This window comes from Camelus bactrianus, chromosome 14, assembly GCF_048773025.1.
Source record: "Camelus bactrianus isolate YW-2024 breed Bactrian camel chromosome 14, ASM4877302v1, whole genome shotgun sequence".
Taxonomy (NCBI): Eukaryota; Metazoa; Chordata; class Mammalia; order Artiodactyla; family Camelidae; genus Camelus; species Camelus bactrianus.
The window spans coordinates 9,847,347-9,864,518 of NC_133552.1; the positions used below are offsets into that span (position 1 = coordinate 9,847,347).

Sequence of the window (17,172 nt, forward strand, 5' to 3'; positions counted from 1 at the left end):
AAGAGGTAATAAAACTCCTGCTTGCAAGTATGTTAGACTTAACAGGTTTTAACTAAGATAAATCAAAGTCCTCATATACATTTTATTCCCGTGATGTGACTGATACGGGTGGTGCGCTGAAACTAAATCACTGGTTTTGTCATGAATATGGTCCAGTGTGCCGCGGCGCAGTTTCTTCTTACTTTTGTTCTTGCCCTTTGTCCTTGTGATGATTCGAATTCTTCTGCCACTAGTTGCTGTTTGATCTACGTGAACCCTTTGTGCGATGAGTTCCAAAGGCACCTAGTTTCCACGTGATGGAGGTGAAACTTACATATGTGGGAAGTATGGAGCAGGTTACAGCTCTCAGATGAGCCTCTCATGCATGGATTTGCTCCTGTGGCAGAGCACAGCTTTGCCCAAGGTTATACCTCCTTCCGGGGTCAGCTCACAGCTAGTGACACAGTCAGTTTGGGAGGATAAAGCCTCAGCCAACTCCCCTCAATGTGGGGCAATTCTGAAGGACCATCCTAGCTCCAGAGCTCCCTGGAGCGTTGGCTGAGGTCTTTTTTGCAGCTACATCACAGTTGAACTTCTTTCTCTGCCCAGTGCCGCTGGCTTCTCCCCATCATGGGTGTTGATCCTGAGAACAACCCCCCTGCCCCCCGATCCTTCCTACCAGAAACTTCCTGCATGCCAGTCTCCATCTCAGTTTGCCAGGTGTAGCAAATGCAATTACAAGACACCCAGGTAAATTTGAATTTTAGATAAACAATGCATAATTTTTTAGTATAAGTACATCCCCAATATTGCATGGGATATACTTATACTAAAAAATTATGCATTGTTTTTCTGAAATTTTCAAATATTTTTTGTCTGACGAAGCTGCTTCTTAAGGGAGCCAAGCCTGAGTTAACAGAATGAACATTCATGGCCCTCATAGGTTGTGGAAGAGGAGCCTAGTTGTTTCTGTGCTGTGAAGGAGCACAGAGGTGATTGAAGGCACAAGAGCCAAGGGCGTTTCAAGGTCAGTGGGACACCCCATCTGGAGAACGAATGGGAAACAGGTGTTACTGATGAGGCCGAATGAGTCTGAGGGGTGGAGGTGAAACTAAACAGCTCTCCAGGAAGAACCCCCATACTACCTACCTGGAGGTAACCACCACAGCGAGGCTGCCCGCAGAGCACACAGAAGCCGACTGAGTCATGTGAGGCCGGGGGGCGTCCCTGTGACAGTCACCAGGGGAGGCTCTGCCTCCTTCCTGCCCTGGCTGTGGGAGAGCCAGCTCTTACTGGAGAGGAGTTGTTTCAGAGCCAGATCATACCCCTCCGCCATAGCAGCCTCAGATTAGGAATGAAGACATTTTAATGATAAAGACTGAATCTTAAATGCCAAAATTAAACTGTTTTAGTAACCAAGAATGAGGGAAACTTATGGAATCTGGTCAAAATGGTGTGATGAAGAGACCAGGCCCTCAGTGAGAAAGGAGGGGTCAGTATGGACCTTATCAATAGGAAGTTATTGGAAGGAATAAAATCATTTCATCCTTATACCCAGTGAGTCATACCTCTAATAAATCAAATTATTATTATTATCACACCAAAGGGCTTTTAATTCTGAGAATCTAAGCCTTCTAATGTCCTGAGCAAGGATGTCTGTTACTAACTCTTACCAGAGAAAGAAGAGAAATGGTTGTAGCTTGGGAAAAATCATGGGACCTACTCCCCATTCAGCCCACCCAGTCCTCCTGGCTCTTGGCCTCTTCCCACTGCACTCACTCTGGGGAGGCCCTTTGTTCCCAGAAATACATTCAGGTCTTCCTATAGAGCTTCCTCAATTCTATGACTTCTTCAAGCTCTCCTTCCTTCCCTCCCAGTCCCCTCAACTCTGCAAGTCATGGTGGTGCACAGTATAGCCAGTGGGGCTGTCTTGGGGGACACTGATGACTTGGTTGGTTCGTGCCCTTGTTTACTGGTCTGGATCCTCCTTGACCACTTGGCAGCACCTGAAGCAGCTGCCTGTGGACATTTTCTCCAGAGTCCTTCCTCTTCTGGAGTGTAAAGGATCTCCTACCTCTGAATATTCCCTATCTCTATTGGTAACCTACTTCTTTCTGCCTTGGGAAGGGCCTCATTTCGCAGAAGTTCCGTTCTCAGTGTCTCAGCATCCTTGTCAACACCTGTTATTGTCTCTCTCTTTTCTTTTAGCCATCCTAGTGCATATGAAAGAGTATCTCATTATGACTTTAATTTGCATTTTCTAATGACTAATAATGTTGCCCATCCTTCTTATGTACTTATTGGTATTTGGATATCTTCTTTGGAGAAATGTCTATTAGAATGATTTGCCCACTTTTTCATCAGGTTACATTTCTTTATTTTTGAGTGTAAGAATTACATAGATAGTCTAGATACAAATTTCTTATCAGATATATGATTTACAAATATGGAGCCTTTTTTGACTGGCTTTTTTCACTTCTTTTAGCTTTTGAATGATGTTGAGATTCACCCATGTGTTTTGTGCATAGCAGTTGTTCCTTTTTATTGCTGAATAATACTCCACTACACAGCTGTTCCTGGTCCATATATCTGTTCACTACCTGACAACTGGGTTATTTCTAGTTCTTAGCAATTATGCAATTATACAAATGTTAGCATAGACATCCTTCTACAGCTATATATTCTTATTTTTCTTGGGTTAGTACTATCCTTTTGAATTTAACCTCTGGCTGTATGAGCCTTGCTAAAATTCAGGAGTTCTAGTATAAAGATAGAAAAGAATAGATACATGGGACAAGTAGCAGATTCTGCAATAATCACCCATACAAAACTCTGTCAAGGAGAAACGATAGGGGATGGACACACATACACACACACACACCCTAGAGATTTATCATGAGGAATCGACTGGCTAAGCCCATACAGAGGCCTTTAGGAAGGGAAAATCAGAAGTAAGCTAGACCAGCAGGCACAGGTGGAAGCTATTGTCCAGGGAAGGCTTGAGCCTTCTTTTAAGGCCTTCTGACTGATACAGTTAGGCCAGCCCAGCACAGTCTCCCTAACTGATCGGAGACTTTAAGAACATTTGCAAAATCCCTTCTCAGCAGCACCCATGTTAGTGTTTGAATAACTGGGAGAAGGTGTGTGTGTGCTATAAAATGGCTGTTGCTTCTCTTCTGTCCCCTAGGCCCCAAGAGAATATCCCTTATAGCCCACCCTGTCTGAAAACATACTGGGAAGGGAATTCTAGGAAATGTAGTTCAGAGAAGTTCACCACAAAGCCATCACACCTGCGGTTGCAAATTAACAAGTCGCAGTAAAAGTCTCTAATTGGTCCAGTTCAGGCCACATGACCACCCCAAGCCCAACCTCTGCCACACAGGGAAGGGGCAGAAAATCAAGCCTGAATGTCATGCCCATCTCTTGACTAGGAGGCTAGGAACCTGTGATGGATAGCCCCACGGCATCACATGATTGGGTTGGCGAAGGAACAAACGCCCAAAGGAATGGGGGTGCTGCAAAACCAACACAAGCCATTTCTACATCCTGGACACCCCATAGGACGGAGCATCGTGCCTACCCCTTAGAAGGCACAGCTGAAAGCCAAAGGAAGGACCAGAGTGGGACACACAGGTGACACTAACTCAACTGCTTGTCCAGTAGCTCCTTTGGCTGGGCCTGGCTGAGACCCAAGAGAAGGGCAAGCCTGCCCCTGCGACTCCCACACAGGTTCCCGCACATCAGGACTGGCTTCTCAGCAGGTTAGTGCCTTTCCAGTTTCCTGAAACAGTTGCTGTTTTTCAAGACATATTACATGTCCGCACAGCAGCACTGCTGCTTGTTCGCACCGTTGCCTCTGGAAGTCTCTGGCAAGCACCATCTGGCTTCAGGGAGGGGACTGACTGAGGGTCTTGTGTTGCCCACCGCCTCCTCCTCCCCCCAGGGCTTTAACCTCTCCGTAGGGCCCCTGAGGAGAAGGCCCTCCATGTCTTGGGGTCCCATTCAGCCAAAGCAGCAAGTTAGTCTCTGTGGCATCATCCCACTGCTAAATCTAGGCCAGTGGAAATGGTGCTTAGCTGCCTCTCTGGTGGACTCATCAAAGTTTCATGATCCTTTTCATCAGAGCAGTTCCAGCAGGAAGGGAGCTGTCGCTGTAGATTCATCGCGGTCTCATCCCCTACAATGCTGTAAACTCCCTGGCAGGAGAAGTAATATCTGATTCCTGTCTGTGTGTGTCCTCACCGCCTGATTCTAAGGCGAATGTTTGCTGGTGATTAATGAATGAAGGAGGGGGATGAATGAGAGAGCAGGAGGGGCCGTCTTTGTGTCCTCTTGGGCAGGGTCAACAACTGAGCTGAATTAGAAGCCATAAAGGGCTATCCCAGTGCAAGGTAGGGCTGGTAGTCCTATACTCTCCTTCATCCTTTCTTCCCTTGCCCCCATTGGAGTTGTAATTACGTACCACACACACCATTCATTCTGCCTGCCTCTCCTAGACTGTAAGCTCCTTAGGCATGTGGACTGGGCCTGTTTTCCTCACCTGGCACTCAATAGGCACTCCGTGGAGATGTGTTAAATAAATGAATGTATTTGTCATGTCATCTGGTGAGCATATTTGATTCAAAATATCAGAGCTTTCTAGGAAGACAAATGATCTCTGCTATAATCTCTTTCCGTTTAAATGCTAGTTCTGATGTCCCCCCAGACTTTAAGTAGGTAGTGTTTATTGAGTTCCTGCTACATGCCAGGCATTTTTCTACACTCTTACTTGTATACTTTTTAAAAGGCTCACAGCATCTCTGTGAAGGAGGCACTAGGCTCATGCTCATTTTACAGCAAAGGAAACAAAAGCACAGTGAGTTTAAGTACTTGCCCACTGATACATGGTGGAGCCACTGGATAATGAAAGGCATCTGCCCCATTCTTTGTGTCTAGACCAACTAAGCAGTGAACTGACCAACCTCAAGGCCTCGGAAGGTGGGACGGAGCCCAGAGTTGAGCTGACTCTTCTTAAAATTCATCACCTTTATATTTTACTTCTTGTAGGAACTATCCAGCAACATTCTTAAACTCCTCTCTTCTTCAAAACTGTTTCTATGTATACTTGACAAATGCCTGGCTATCCCACCCTTAGGTATTTACCACAATTTACCCCAAATAAATGAAAACATATGATTTCACAAACACCTGTAAACAAATATTCATAGCAACTTGACTCTTAGTAGCTAAGAACTGGAAACAACCTAAATATTCACCTACTGGGAAATGGATATACAAAATGTAGTACAACCACATTAAAGGAATATTACTCAGCAGTAAAAAGAAATGAACTCCTGGTACCTGCAGCAACATGGATGGGTCTGAAAGGCGTTGTGCTCAATGAAATAAACCAGACACCAAAGACTATATACAGTGTATGATTGCACTTGTATGGCATTCTAGGAAAAGTAGAACTATAAAGAAGGAAAACAGATCAGTGATTGTCGGGAGGCAGGGGATGTAGATGGGGAGGGGTTCACTGCAAAGGGACAGAAAACTTTTTGGGTAGAAGAAGTGGAAACTTGATCGTGGTGATTATACAACTGTATGTATTTGTCATCCAATCGTACACTAAATAGAGAGTAAAGTTTATTGCATATAAATCGTACCTCCATAATCCTGATTTTTTTAAAAAGCGACATTTTTTCTTTTATTCCTGTATGATAAAACTGTTTTTTCTATCCATTTTTTTTTAATTCAAGTGACAGCATCATTCTTAAAATAATTTAAAAACAACATAATTTAAAAACAACAGTAGGAAAACCCAGCTTGAAATGTGGGAACTAGACACATCCCATTGGGCAAACTAAGCAAAGCTCCTTTTTCCATAACAGCGAGAATAGCTCCTCTGTCCAAGGGGCAGGGGCAGCTTGGGAAAGCATTTAATCCAGGGGTGTGTTCCTGCGGCTTTGTGTTAATCAGAGTCCATGTGACTGCACTGACCTTTGTTCTTCTTCTGGTGGAATTGCCAATGCTTGGGGAAAACTTGTTTGCTTTTAGTGAGTGCCGCAGGGTGCAAGGTAAACTGTGTTCACCCCAGGATTCAGACGGGCCTGGGAAAACAGAGGGAAGGATATAGGGTCGGTGCAAGGATGGCGGGTCAGTGTCAGAAGCTAAGCTAAGCGACAGCAAGTGTGATGCCCCGGCTGAGCCCCACCCCCCGAACCCCAGCCTTCCCTCTCAGGGGCTGGTGTCATGGCCCCGGGCCTCAGAGGCAGGAACACAAATAAATAGAAGAGCTCTTTCATTAAAATCTCTGTAAGACGTGGCGAGTTCTGGGCACAGTCTTCTGTGACCCCTGGAACAGAGGAGGCCACGTGTTAAAGACAAGATTGCCCCTGAGGCCAGTCTCTGGAGCGGGACAGGGACAGGGCAGCTGAGGGTCAGCCAGGGCAGCCTCCAGCTGGAGGGCGATGTCAGGCCACAGCAGCAGCAGCAGCAGCTTTGCAGGTTCGGAGACTGAAGTTGCGAGGGGAGAACTGGGGCGGCAGGGAGCTGGTGCGAACATGAGGTAGCAAGTCTGCTAGAGGCTCGCAGGCCTGATGATCACAGAGCTGGGGAGGGGGGGGCACTGAGACAGGCTGGGGTTCCTGCAAAGAGGGTAGGTCCACAGTTAAAGAAAAATTGCTCTCTTACTCGTGTAATTACTCCCCGTACCCCTCCCCGTGGCCTCCAGCTGGTGGGTGGCTGGAGATAGCACAGTTCATGGACATCACTTTAAAACTGCTGGATTCGATGCTGTACAACGTGGTTGTGCAACCACATTCCTCCTTTTCTACAATTCCCACCTGCATTATTCACAAATCTCCTTAAAGTTATCGCCTCTGTGTGCATTTCCCGGGAGCTCTGGTGCATAGCCACTGAATTAGCATCCAGACCTGCTTAATTAATAAAACAAATCTGCATACATCTGTAATCCTTCCATGCAATTATGGCATTTCTCCCATTCCTACATGGAATTCAGCCTGTTAGCATGGAAAAAACAAAAACAAAACAAAAACCATGGTGCATCAGACGATTATCTTACCCTTAAAAATATTTTTTTTTTTAAATTCAACTTGTTTTGACTGACACCTTTTGGTCATTTTTTTTCCTGAATTGTGCTTGCTCTGGTTGGTAGCTAAGGAGCCCCCAGCTTGGCGCAAAATGAAACCTAAGATTTGTTGAAATAATTGTGACCTCGGGTCTGTTGCGTAATCGATCTCTCCCTCAGCCTTAATTTTGCCATCTTTAAATGAAGGTAATAATACCACTTTTGCAGGACCAAGGTGAGGATTAGATGTACTACGTGCAAAACACACAATATATCGCAGCTATAAAGGAAATTTAGCATCTTATTCATCGCACAAATGCTGGGAGGAAATAAAGACCCGTCTTTTAATCCCAGATCCCACTAAATTGTTGATTGAACTTGACAAAAATCCTTTAACCTTTCTCTCTTTGTAGAGATACTAATACTGGTGCCCGCAGGATTTTTGCAAACATTAAATGAGATGCTGTAGTGAAAGGCAGGTTAAAAAGTAGAAATGGTTATTCCATTTCTATAGCTTTGGGATCACTGTGCTTCCTAAAGAGTTAACCAAACTTTCCTTGCCCTGGGAACTAACCCTTCCTTGGCTATGGAATCAATGCAGGTTTCTATCAGAGCTCACCTTGTACCTTTCAGGTATAGTTCACCTTGTACGTTTCAGATATAGCTCACCTGTACGTTCGTCTCAGTTCAGCCTGGGTTCAGCGGGACATTCCCAACCCCAGTTGAGGATCTCATTGGGGATCTTACATCACTTCTGAGAAAAAGAATCATGCCTGTGTCCATACATAAATGTTGCTGTCCCCTTTTTTTTTCCCTTATTTTTTCCCCTAGGAATTGCTGAACAAGTTCCCTTTTCTGCACTTCAGTCTATTGGGAACAGCACTGTATTTATTTATTTATTTTGCTCATCCACGCTCATTGGAGGCAGTTCTCCCCTCCTCATTTTTTGGAGCTGTCACCCTTTGTAGATCATTCTTATTAAGCATTAACTTGCTGAATGGATGAGCAGCACTTGGGAGCAGCTCTGGAATATTGCAAAACATAAAGCAGTCAGTGCAAACATCTGCAAAACTTGGCAATTACTGTGGTTTCAATGAGCTCGGGGCCAAGCCCTTGACAGGCCTTGAGGTCCTCGGAGAATGCTGCACGGGGAAGATTTATTTGGGGAAAGGACGAGAAATGTCACTTCGCCCTTCAGGTAGGAGGTAGACTTGGTCAGCATTTGCAAGCATGAGTCATGGTCTGATCTTAGCCCTCACAGTGTTGTCTAAACTGCCCTCATCCTCATTCCAAGCCCTGGTAGTGACTTTGAGAGACGCTTATAACCCAGGGGCCTCCCTTGAGGGATGGGGGAGCAGGCAGCCCTCTGAGCTGTGTTCTGGATCTCTGGGTTCCACTGACAGTCTTTCCCACCATCTCTGGGACCAGTATCCTAGAGATGTTTGCACCCCGCCCTCCACATCCCTCTGAAGGGCTCTGGACTCCAGCTTTGGTGCCTCCTCTGAGGGCCCCCAGCCTTCTCACGGAGGCCCTTACTGGAAAAAAAAAGAGCCAGTCTCCCCAGCCAGCAGCTGTCATGAGCTGGGGGGCGTGCCTCCTGTCCCCGCCCACGTGCAGTGAGGTTTCAGCAGGTGCGATGGGGCAGCCTCCCTTCCCGAGTCTCCAGCAGGGGACACGGATTGCTTACTTGTTCTCAGAGTGGGGCTCTTGCTCTTGATGTTTTGCATCCTCATTACGGCAGGGAGAGTAATCGGGCCTCTTTCTTAGCAATGATTCTTACTAACTCCAGGGTTTGGGACCCAAAGTGATGCTGTTTGGGGTTCATGAAGTGGATGTTGGTATTCACAGCTTCTTTCCCTGGTCATATAAAGGCAAAGTTTCATGGTTCTAAAATCATTTTCTTCTCACGTTTGGACCTTGATGTTGTTGGATCCCCTTTTGAGATCATTGATAAAAAAAAATAGCACCACAAGTTTCCAGTATTTACTTCAAAGCCAAGGACGGGTCTCTGTATCACATAAAGTCCAGTGTGCATCGAATGGCCAGTATTCGGCATCATGGCTGAGCCACGTGAGGACTTTGAGGGCCTCAGGCACTTTTGCTTCCATGGGCTCCTACCTCTAGAAAAGTAAATAAACATATAGGATTGTTTATGCCTGTGTTGGCATAAGACAAGTGTAATCCAAGCTGGGCTCATGATTATTATTCTTTTTCTTTTTCTGATTTTAAAAGAAAAGTAAAAATAGTTTGGGGGCCCCGAAAAGTATCACGGGTCCCAGGCACCCTTCCTGCTGTGCTCAGTGGAGAAGTCAGCCCTGTGCTGAGCCCACCGGGGACTCCCCGTGGGTCTTGGTGGCTTTGCAACCTGGTCTGGTACCCAGAGGACTCTCATTACCTGCCCTGTGGCCCAGAGCTGGGTGTGGTGGCTTCTCTCTGCCTCCCTCCCCCTCCTTCCACACAAAAATCAGACTATCCTAAGGCGAGGGATCACGTCTTACTCATCTTTGAATGCCACCCTCACTCCCACACTCTTTAGCTATTCAACAGCAGTCTGTGGAATTGAATTGAAGTTCTCAGATAATATTTCACGGGCACATGGTGAAGACAGAGGGTTAGGAAGTCAGCCGTTAATGACACTGACTAGATGCCAGGTGTGGACCGTGCTCTGGGACAGTCCAAGAGACCAGTAATGGTGCCCGTTCACCTAACTGTTTCCAACAGAGCAGTGGAGACACGTAAGGAACAAACCTATTATCTGATCAAGCCGTGTGGCCCCTTGGCTGGGAGTGCAAACTCAAGAGTCCTTCAGGCTGAACTTGACCCCCAGCCTCCCTGCTTGTCAGCTCCAAGGCCTTGGAGGACCTTTTACAAGGTTTTCTCACTTTTGCCTTGGGTGATAATCATAACAGCAACTTCATTCAGAGAGAAAACGTACATGAAGATGTGAGGATATCACGTGGCCAGGGACACAGCATGTTCGATATGTTAGTTCTTATCCGTGGTGGTCTTGTCATGTATCCGTGTTGAATTGTCACCTACATCTTAATGGCTCCATCCCCAGCTCCAGAAATTTCTACCAGTCCATCCACTAAAACACTGCATGTTCAAAACTGAACTCCTTTTCTTACATTGAAACACATGTTCTGTGTCCTTTTCTCCTGTACTGTAAGCTCATTGAGGGGAGGTCTGTTTGTGCCTTTCAGCTTTGGTGTCCCAGGGCCCAGGCAATTCCATTCATGGGAGGCATGAAACTGTTACCCAGCAATGTTCCCAAGTGGCTGCAGCCCGGGACATACGTAGTGGTTGACTGACCCAGAGACGCGTGGTGGAGTTGGGGCTCATGGGGGGATCTCCAACAAGCTACATCATACCCACTTTTTGCTGCCTCAGAGCAGGGCTGAGATTTACCGTTAGAGAGAGAGGCACAGGGTTGGAGGAGCAGAAGTAACTGCGGGGGCAAACATTCTGCAGAGTACTTAATAGAGCCACACTGAGCCAGTAGATGAAAGACTGTTCTGAAAGGGAACTTGGAACGTTGTTCACGCAGGGATGAAAACTAAGAACACTTCGATGTGGTAGGAGCACATTTTTGAGATTTTAACAGAGATACTAAATGTGTTTAATATTTTAAACGCTTAGAAAAAAATCTCTCTCCTGGTGATCCCTCTTCTTCTCTCACGTCCCCTCATCTGCGTTGCCTGGGGGCTGGGCGGGGTGGATGGCGCAGCTGCAGAAATATCAAAGCCGCCTCCTGTGCTGCCCAGAGAGGCTCCACACAGCGTCGCTCTGGCTTCCCACAGCAGCTTAAAAGGAAATCTTCACCGTGTCCAGAGCCCTTGATGTCCTGCCAGTGAAGGAGGAAGATGTTCTCCAATTCTTCACAGCAGGAATGCACTTAAGCAGCACCCACCTTGACTTCCAAAAGGAACAGTCCATCTTTGAAAGGAAGGTGATGGCATCTACATCACAAATCTGAAGACAACCTTCAGCAGCTTGCGCCATTGTTGCCATTGAAAATCTGGCTGGTGTCGGCGTCATCTCCCCCAGGAAGACCGGACAGCAAGCTGTGTGGAAGTTCCTGCTGCCACTGGAGCCACCCTGTTGCTGGCCACTTCCCGGAACCTTCTTGAACCAGGTCTAGGCAGCCTTCCGGGAGCCATAACTTCTAGTGGTTCCTGATCCCCATTCTGCCTACCAGCCTCCCCCAAAGGCGTCTTATGTTAACCTGCCTACCTTGGCTCTGTGTGACACAGCCTGTCCCCTGTGCTGTGTGGACATTGCTGTCCATGCAACAACAAGGGAGCAAGCTCAGCCGGTCTGATGTGGTGGGTGCTGACCGGGGAAGCTAAGCACACACGTGGCAGCGTCACCCATGGGAGGTCACACCTGATCTCTACTTCCACAGAGATCTTACAGAGACCGGAGAGGCAGAGCAGGTTGCTGCTGACAAGGCTGTGACCAAGGAGCAGCGTCTGTGTGCACGCATTGCTCCAGCTCCCGAGCTCACTGCCACTCCACCCAAGGTCACAGATGGGTCTGCAGGGACAGGTGCCCTCAGTGCGTCCGCAGGGGCTCCCTGCTCAGGACAAGAGCTTTCAGCCCGCCACTGAAGACGGGTCTGCCGCTCCCGTGGCTCAGGCTGCTGCCAGGGTAGGAATCACCACTGAGGGGTCTCAGCTGTTCTTCCCCAGACGCTTAAACAAAACATGGAAATAAGGTTGATGAAAATAAACACTTTCTTTTAGAAAAACATGCAAGGCAGATGGTAGAGCTACACCCATCTTAGTTTCCCAAAGCCTACACCCATTAGGGATTTTTTTTGTGCCTCCAAAGCAAACCTAAAGGTACAGGGAATTCCTCTAAAGACAAATGCTCAAGATGGAAAAAGATGTCCCTCCTAATGTTTTTTTAAAAAAGACCCCCAGGATGCAGGATGGGCAGTGGAGTCCCAGGGTGGCGCCCCTGACCATTTTTCTGGACAGAGTCCTAGGAAGTCAAGTCCCTGGACAAAGTTTGCAGGCCAGGCTGAGCCCTGTGGGAGCAGCAAAAGGAACTCACTGCTGTGTATCTGCTCAGCAAAGATAACCTTGAACTTGAGGGTCTCTGTGGACAGGCTCAGTGGACATCTCAGAGGGGACCCTCTTGGACAGAAGACTCAAGGACGGAATCCCCTCCAACTTCCCTCTTCAACCCTCGTCAAGTCCTGGGAAAAACAGGGAGAGGAAACCCAGAATAAATGGAAATATGTTTCTGACCATCAAGCAGAAATTAAAATAAAGTTATAGGAAATTTTTAAAAATTTATACTTCTTTGTCCACCACGTTTGTGGATGAGACTCTGGTGACAGTGGCAGGGACTGTGTCAAAGATGCCAGCCCAGCAGAGACAGTCCCTCAGGGCGGCCAAAGGCCTGGATCCACCAGCAGGAGGGAAGACACCTCTGCCGGAGTTAGAGTCATGGTGACCACACTGGCTGAGCCTCCGTTTTGAGGACGGATGAGGATGTGGAAAACTCTAGTAAATGATGAGCTATTCTTGCTTCTCATTCCAAAGTGTGGGTCAGTTGTTTCAAACAAATCTTGGCAGCTTCATAAAGACCTGAGCTGGACAATGAAGTCCTCTATGGATGCTTTGTCTCTTACAGCCAGGACCAGGTGGATTCTACTTGACTACTGGAGTCCAACGTAGGTACCACCAGGTGAGCGACCTCCTTATGTGATGAGGAATGCTGCCCCAGCCCGGTTCATGTTGTTGCCTGGCATATAGTAGGTGCTCAATCAATGTTGAATGACTGAATGAGTGTCTGACCTTCTCTGGAGCCTGCCTGCCCCTCTGCAGCCAGGCCCTCAGGCAATAGAGCTTCTCTTAATGGTTGTGGCCCAGAGCTACCCGGATGCCACAGGGGACTGGCCAGGTGACTCACCCTCCACGACTGAGTCAGAAGATGCCTTATTTTGAAAGCCTTCCACCCCCAGCATTTGCTCAATCACCGTTTTATAATGGCCTGCTGACTTTCTCCCCTCTCCCCTCTTTAGTCCTGTCAACACTAGAGCGCGACAAGTATGTCCCTAGCACAATGCCTGGACAGTGTTTGCGGAATTAAACGATAATGTGCTGAGGTCACTCCAGATGAGCCTGGCCAGTGACGGCCAGGCAGTGCTGCCCAGACCGTGCTCGACATCATCAAGTGGCAGGAAGTTGGTCATCTCTGATCTGCACTACTTTTCACAAGGTGCTTACATTGTTGCTAACCTCCATTTCTGAAGTCTTTGAATTTCCATCTATGTCAAGCGAGGCAACCTGGCTAATGTTCCCAGATGCTCAGGCCAAAGCAGCAGGCTGCTTGCTCAGGGGTCAGACAGTCCCTCTGCTCTGCCATACACGCCGGTGCCCTAAGTGGGATGGAAAATAGACCGGAGGAGAGGAGTTTCTGATTATCCTCCAAGGATGCCTGAAGCTGAGAACCATGGGGCTCAGCAAACGAAATGCAGCCGCACAGATGCTACAGGACTAGTTAACGTTCTCTTTAAGCTTGATGGGGGCCTATGAGAGGGATCGTGCTGGACCCCAGGCTGGTCCCTGGGGAGTGGGATGATGCACAGGTGCCCCCTGGTGGTCTTCCCACAAACTGCAAGTCTCCGAAAGCAGCGTGGTCTCCAGCAGAGGATGGTGCAAACACCCAGAGGAGCAGCATCACCTGTTAGGGAAAGAAAAGAATCAATCGGGGGCAGGGGAGCCAGAGTGCCTTAATTAAGTGCCTGACATTGTGGGATGTCTTCTTAGTGAGTCTAAGCCCAGTTAGTCTATGTGGATTGATTTTGTGATTACCTCTTGAAGTCCGGCCGCCAGGAGCCCTGATAAAATCTTTACATCTACATTAATCAGGGAATCCAGGTAAGCACCAAGGACCGCTTGCCAGATGTGTCCAGCGGATGAAGGCCTCCACTGAGGAGATCAGTGTTCCCAGGGTCAACATTAATTGTCAGTTTCAGTAGCCAAAAAGGGCTGAGCAGTAAGAATGAGGGTAGAGAAGCAGGTGGGGCCGGCAGGGTCATGCCTGGAGAACTTAAAGAGGAACCGTCAAAGCCAGGTGCTGGGGCAGAGCTACAGCCTCCACTCCTGAGCGCTCAGCAGCAGGAAGACACCCCCCCCCAACTGCAGGAGTGGGGGAGGGAGTCCAGACCCATGCCGCTGCCAGTTGGCTCTGAAACAGCATCAGGACTTTCCCAGAGAAGCAGGAATTATTTCACAGATTAGGACCTATCCTGAGGGGAAAACCCAAGGTCCATTTCATTCCCATACATAGATGAATCATCCTATTAAGTAATCTTTTTACAATGCATGCGCCAGCCAGTTAAGTGTTCATGTGAAATATTTCTTGTTTAGAAAGCAAGGCATTGTTCACAGGTAGACAAGATAGGTGGGCAGTCTTTTCTTGCCATAAAACAAATGGGTTAAAAATAATAATGATCTCGAGCCCTGTTCAGGAATCTGGAGGACCAAACTCTTAATCCAGAGCCCAGACTACCATGTAGTTTGAACTGTTTCATCATAGAATTACAGTTTGTATGCCCACAGTTCTTTGGTTTATGCCTCTAAAAGTTACCAAAGGGGTTGTTTACGTAGTGTGGCTTAGAGTTTGGCTTTTTGGAAAAACACACCCTTGTTAACCAAGTCAAAATTTTAATAACATGAGCTAAATGTGCTCCACTTATTAGAATCGTGCCACACCCATTTAATGGATGACTACATCGAGGCAATTAGGATCTTGCTATGTGGTTCATGAAATGGGAGGGAGAACAAAGGGAACCTGGCTTTCCTCCATCCATTCACATCGAGGATGCATGTTTCACCATGTGTGTGCCTTACCCAGTGGCCCTTGAAGTCACGGCTGCAGCAAACGTACTTTCTTCTGGCTTCGTGGCAGACAGGCCTCGAGAAGTGACTTCTGAGAAAAGCAATACCCCTCAGTGAAAAACTGGTCATAAAACATAAAAGAGAAGCTCCCCTCCTCTCACCAACAGTAATGCGTCTTCTACTGTATCCTGTCTTCTAAAGCCTTCAAACAGCGAAAGAGCCGAATTTGAAACACTTGCCGCATTAAGGCACAATTGAGCTTAGCCAGGATCTTTATGGGTCTTATAAATATTTATACTTAATAACATCTGGGCCGAGCCTTAATTTCGAAGCTCATATTTGCTGAACGAGTCTCGTTGTGGATTTTTTTTTCTTTTCTTTCTTTCTTTTTAAATGAGAAATGAGGTTGGGGAGGACACCTTTACTTTGGTATTTTACAATTTTCATATTCATTTCTCTTAGCATAGCTCATGAGAGCCAAGTCAGGGTCTGTTTGATTTATTCGTTTTATTACTAATCAAGAGGCACAAAGTGAAGCCGGATGGGAGAAAACGGGCGAGTTGAAGGTGGGAACTCTCCTAGGACCGGCTCACACAGCTGAGAATTGCACAATTATCTGCAAATGTCAGGGCCCCAGATCCACTTTTGCTTGAATTATATGATTGACTGTCCCAAAGGCCCCAAATTTCCTCTAGGTAATTGCGCAATACTCTCACTTTGTTTTAGTGGAGGAGACTTAGTCATGGCAGTCAAAAAATGTTGTTGATCTCTTCGGATTTTCCAAAAGCTTTTCAAGGAGTGATTTATGGTTTCTGGACAGGTCAGCCCCAGCCACGTCTGCATAGACAGAGAGCAAGTATAGCTTTTGAATTCCGAGGACAACAATGTGCGAATGCAAGTGAGGTCCCTCCTCAGTTTTCTGCGCCGGGAAAGGAGGAGGCTATTCAAAACTCACTGGTATTTGGTTTGGTAATGGGTTTGCACTTTTAATCAAATCCAATGCTTGAAAAATTTGTGAACATTCACTTCCAGCGAAGCAAGGAATCTTGTTTTGAAGACTGACTTAGAAGGAGCTAGAAAGAGGTTTCCTTTCTTATCTCTTCTTTTGTTTATACCTCAGTAAAACCTGGGGGGCAGGAGGAAGACTGGGCCTTCTTGCTGGCCCTGAAAGGTTTTAGAAGAAGCCGTATCGCCCTTTCAAACGTCCCTGGAGCGAAAATGGCAGTGTAACTTATGCTGTGAGGGGCTGCCAGCAGGGGTGGATGCTGCAGAGAAAGCAAGGGAAGACTAGAAGGGATCTACATGTCAGTAAAGTAAGGAATTAAAATGTTAGTGTTCCTTGCAGAAAGGGGGAGCTGTCAACTCGGGAAATAATTAAATGGTAGGTGCTGTCAATGCGTCGGAAAGATTTGCCTCAGGTAAACCAAAAGGCAGATCATGGATACATACACACCTACAGCCGATACACAAAGGGAGAGTCAAGGAAGGCTGCTCTGTGACTTGAAGTGAAGTGACTTGCTCAAGGTCACTTAGGAATTCAATTCTCCAGGGTGTGTCCCATAAAGAGTCTCTGTGACCGCGGTCCTCCGACCATCAGGACCACACTGCCTTTTCTCGTCTCAATTCCACAGGCATTTTTCCTTGTTTTCTGCTCAGACACGAGTGCAAGTACGAAAGTCCAACAGTTCCATTCTGGACGCTGGACTTTTCTAATGCTCAGCTGCCCCTGGGTTCACATCCTTTCCTTTGAAAGAAGAGATAAGTCTCTATTATTAGAAGCAAATGGTTTGAGAAAGTGATTTTTCCCCCACCCTCAGCTTGTCATCCAAAATGTGACGAAAGTGAGACTGAAGATGAACGGCCCACTTCTTGACTTGGAAGTTGGTTTTTGTCCAAAGGCAGAAGACACGCTTGGAATTAGACAGCAGGTAGAATTACACCTCATTTTCCTAATGATACAGGCACTGTAATAACCTCAGGAAAGTCATCCCCCACACGATACCCACAGGAATATTTCTAATAAGTAACTTGAAATCATACAGTATTCCTGCTGTGGCAGCACAAGGGAACCGTGAGGAGATCAGATTTATTTCCTCATGTTTTCCTAAATGAGGCTGAGAGGCAGGGAGAGGGGCATCGCCTACTTAATACTAATACTCTGACATTGTGTGACTGTGTTCTTAGGCCCATATCCAAATGGCCCTCAGGCTAAGAGAAACCAACGCTGAAAGCTGAGAACCGTCGATCTCTGACACTGACCTTTCT

The 17,172-nt window shown here is 47.0% G+C and overlaps 1 pseudogene; it reads left to right on the forward strand.

The window, feature by feature from the left end:
• The first annotated feature begins 6,431 nt into the window (after positions 1-6,431).
• Positions 6,432-12,398, forward strand: LOC123615770 (small ribosomal subunit protein uS2-like; annotated as a pseudogene).
• Positions 12,399-17,172: the final 4,774 nt, after the last annotated feature.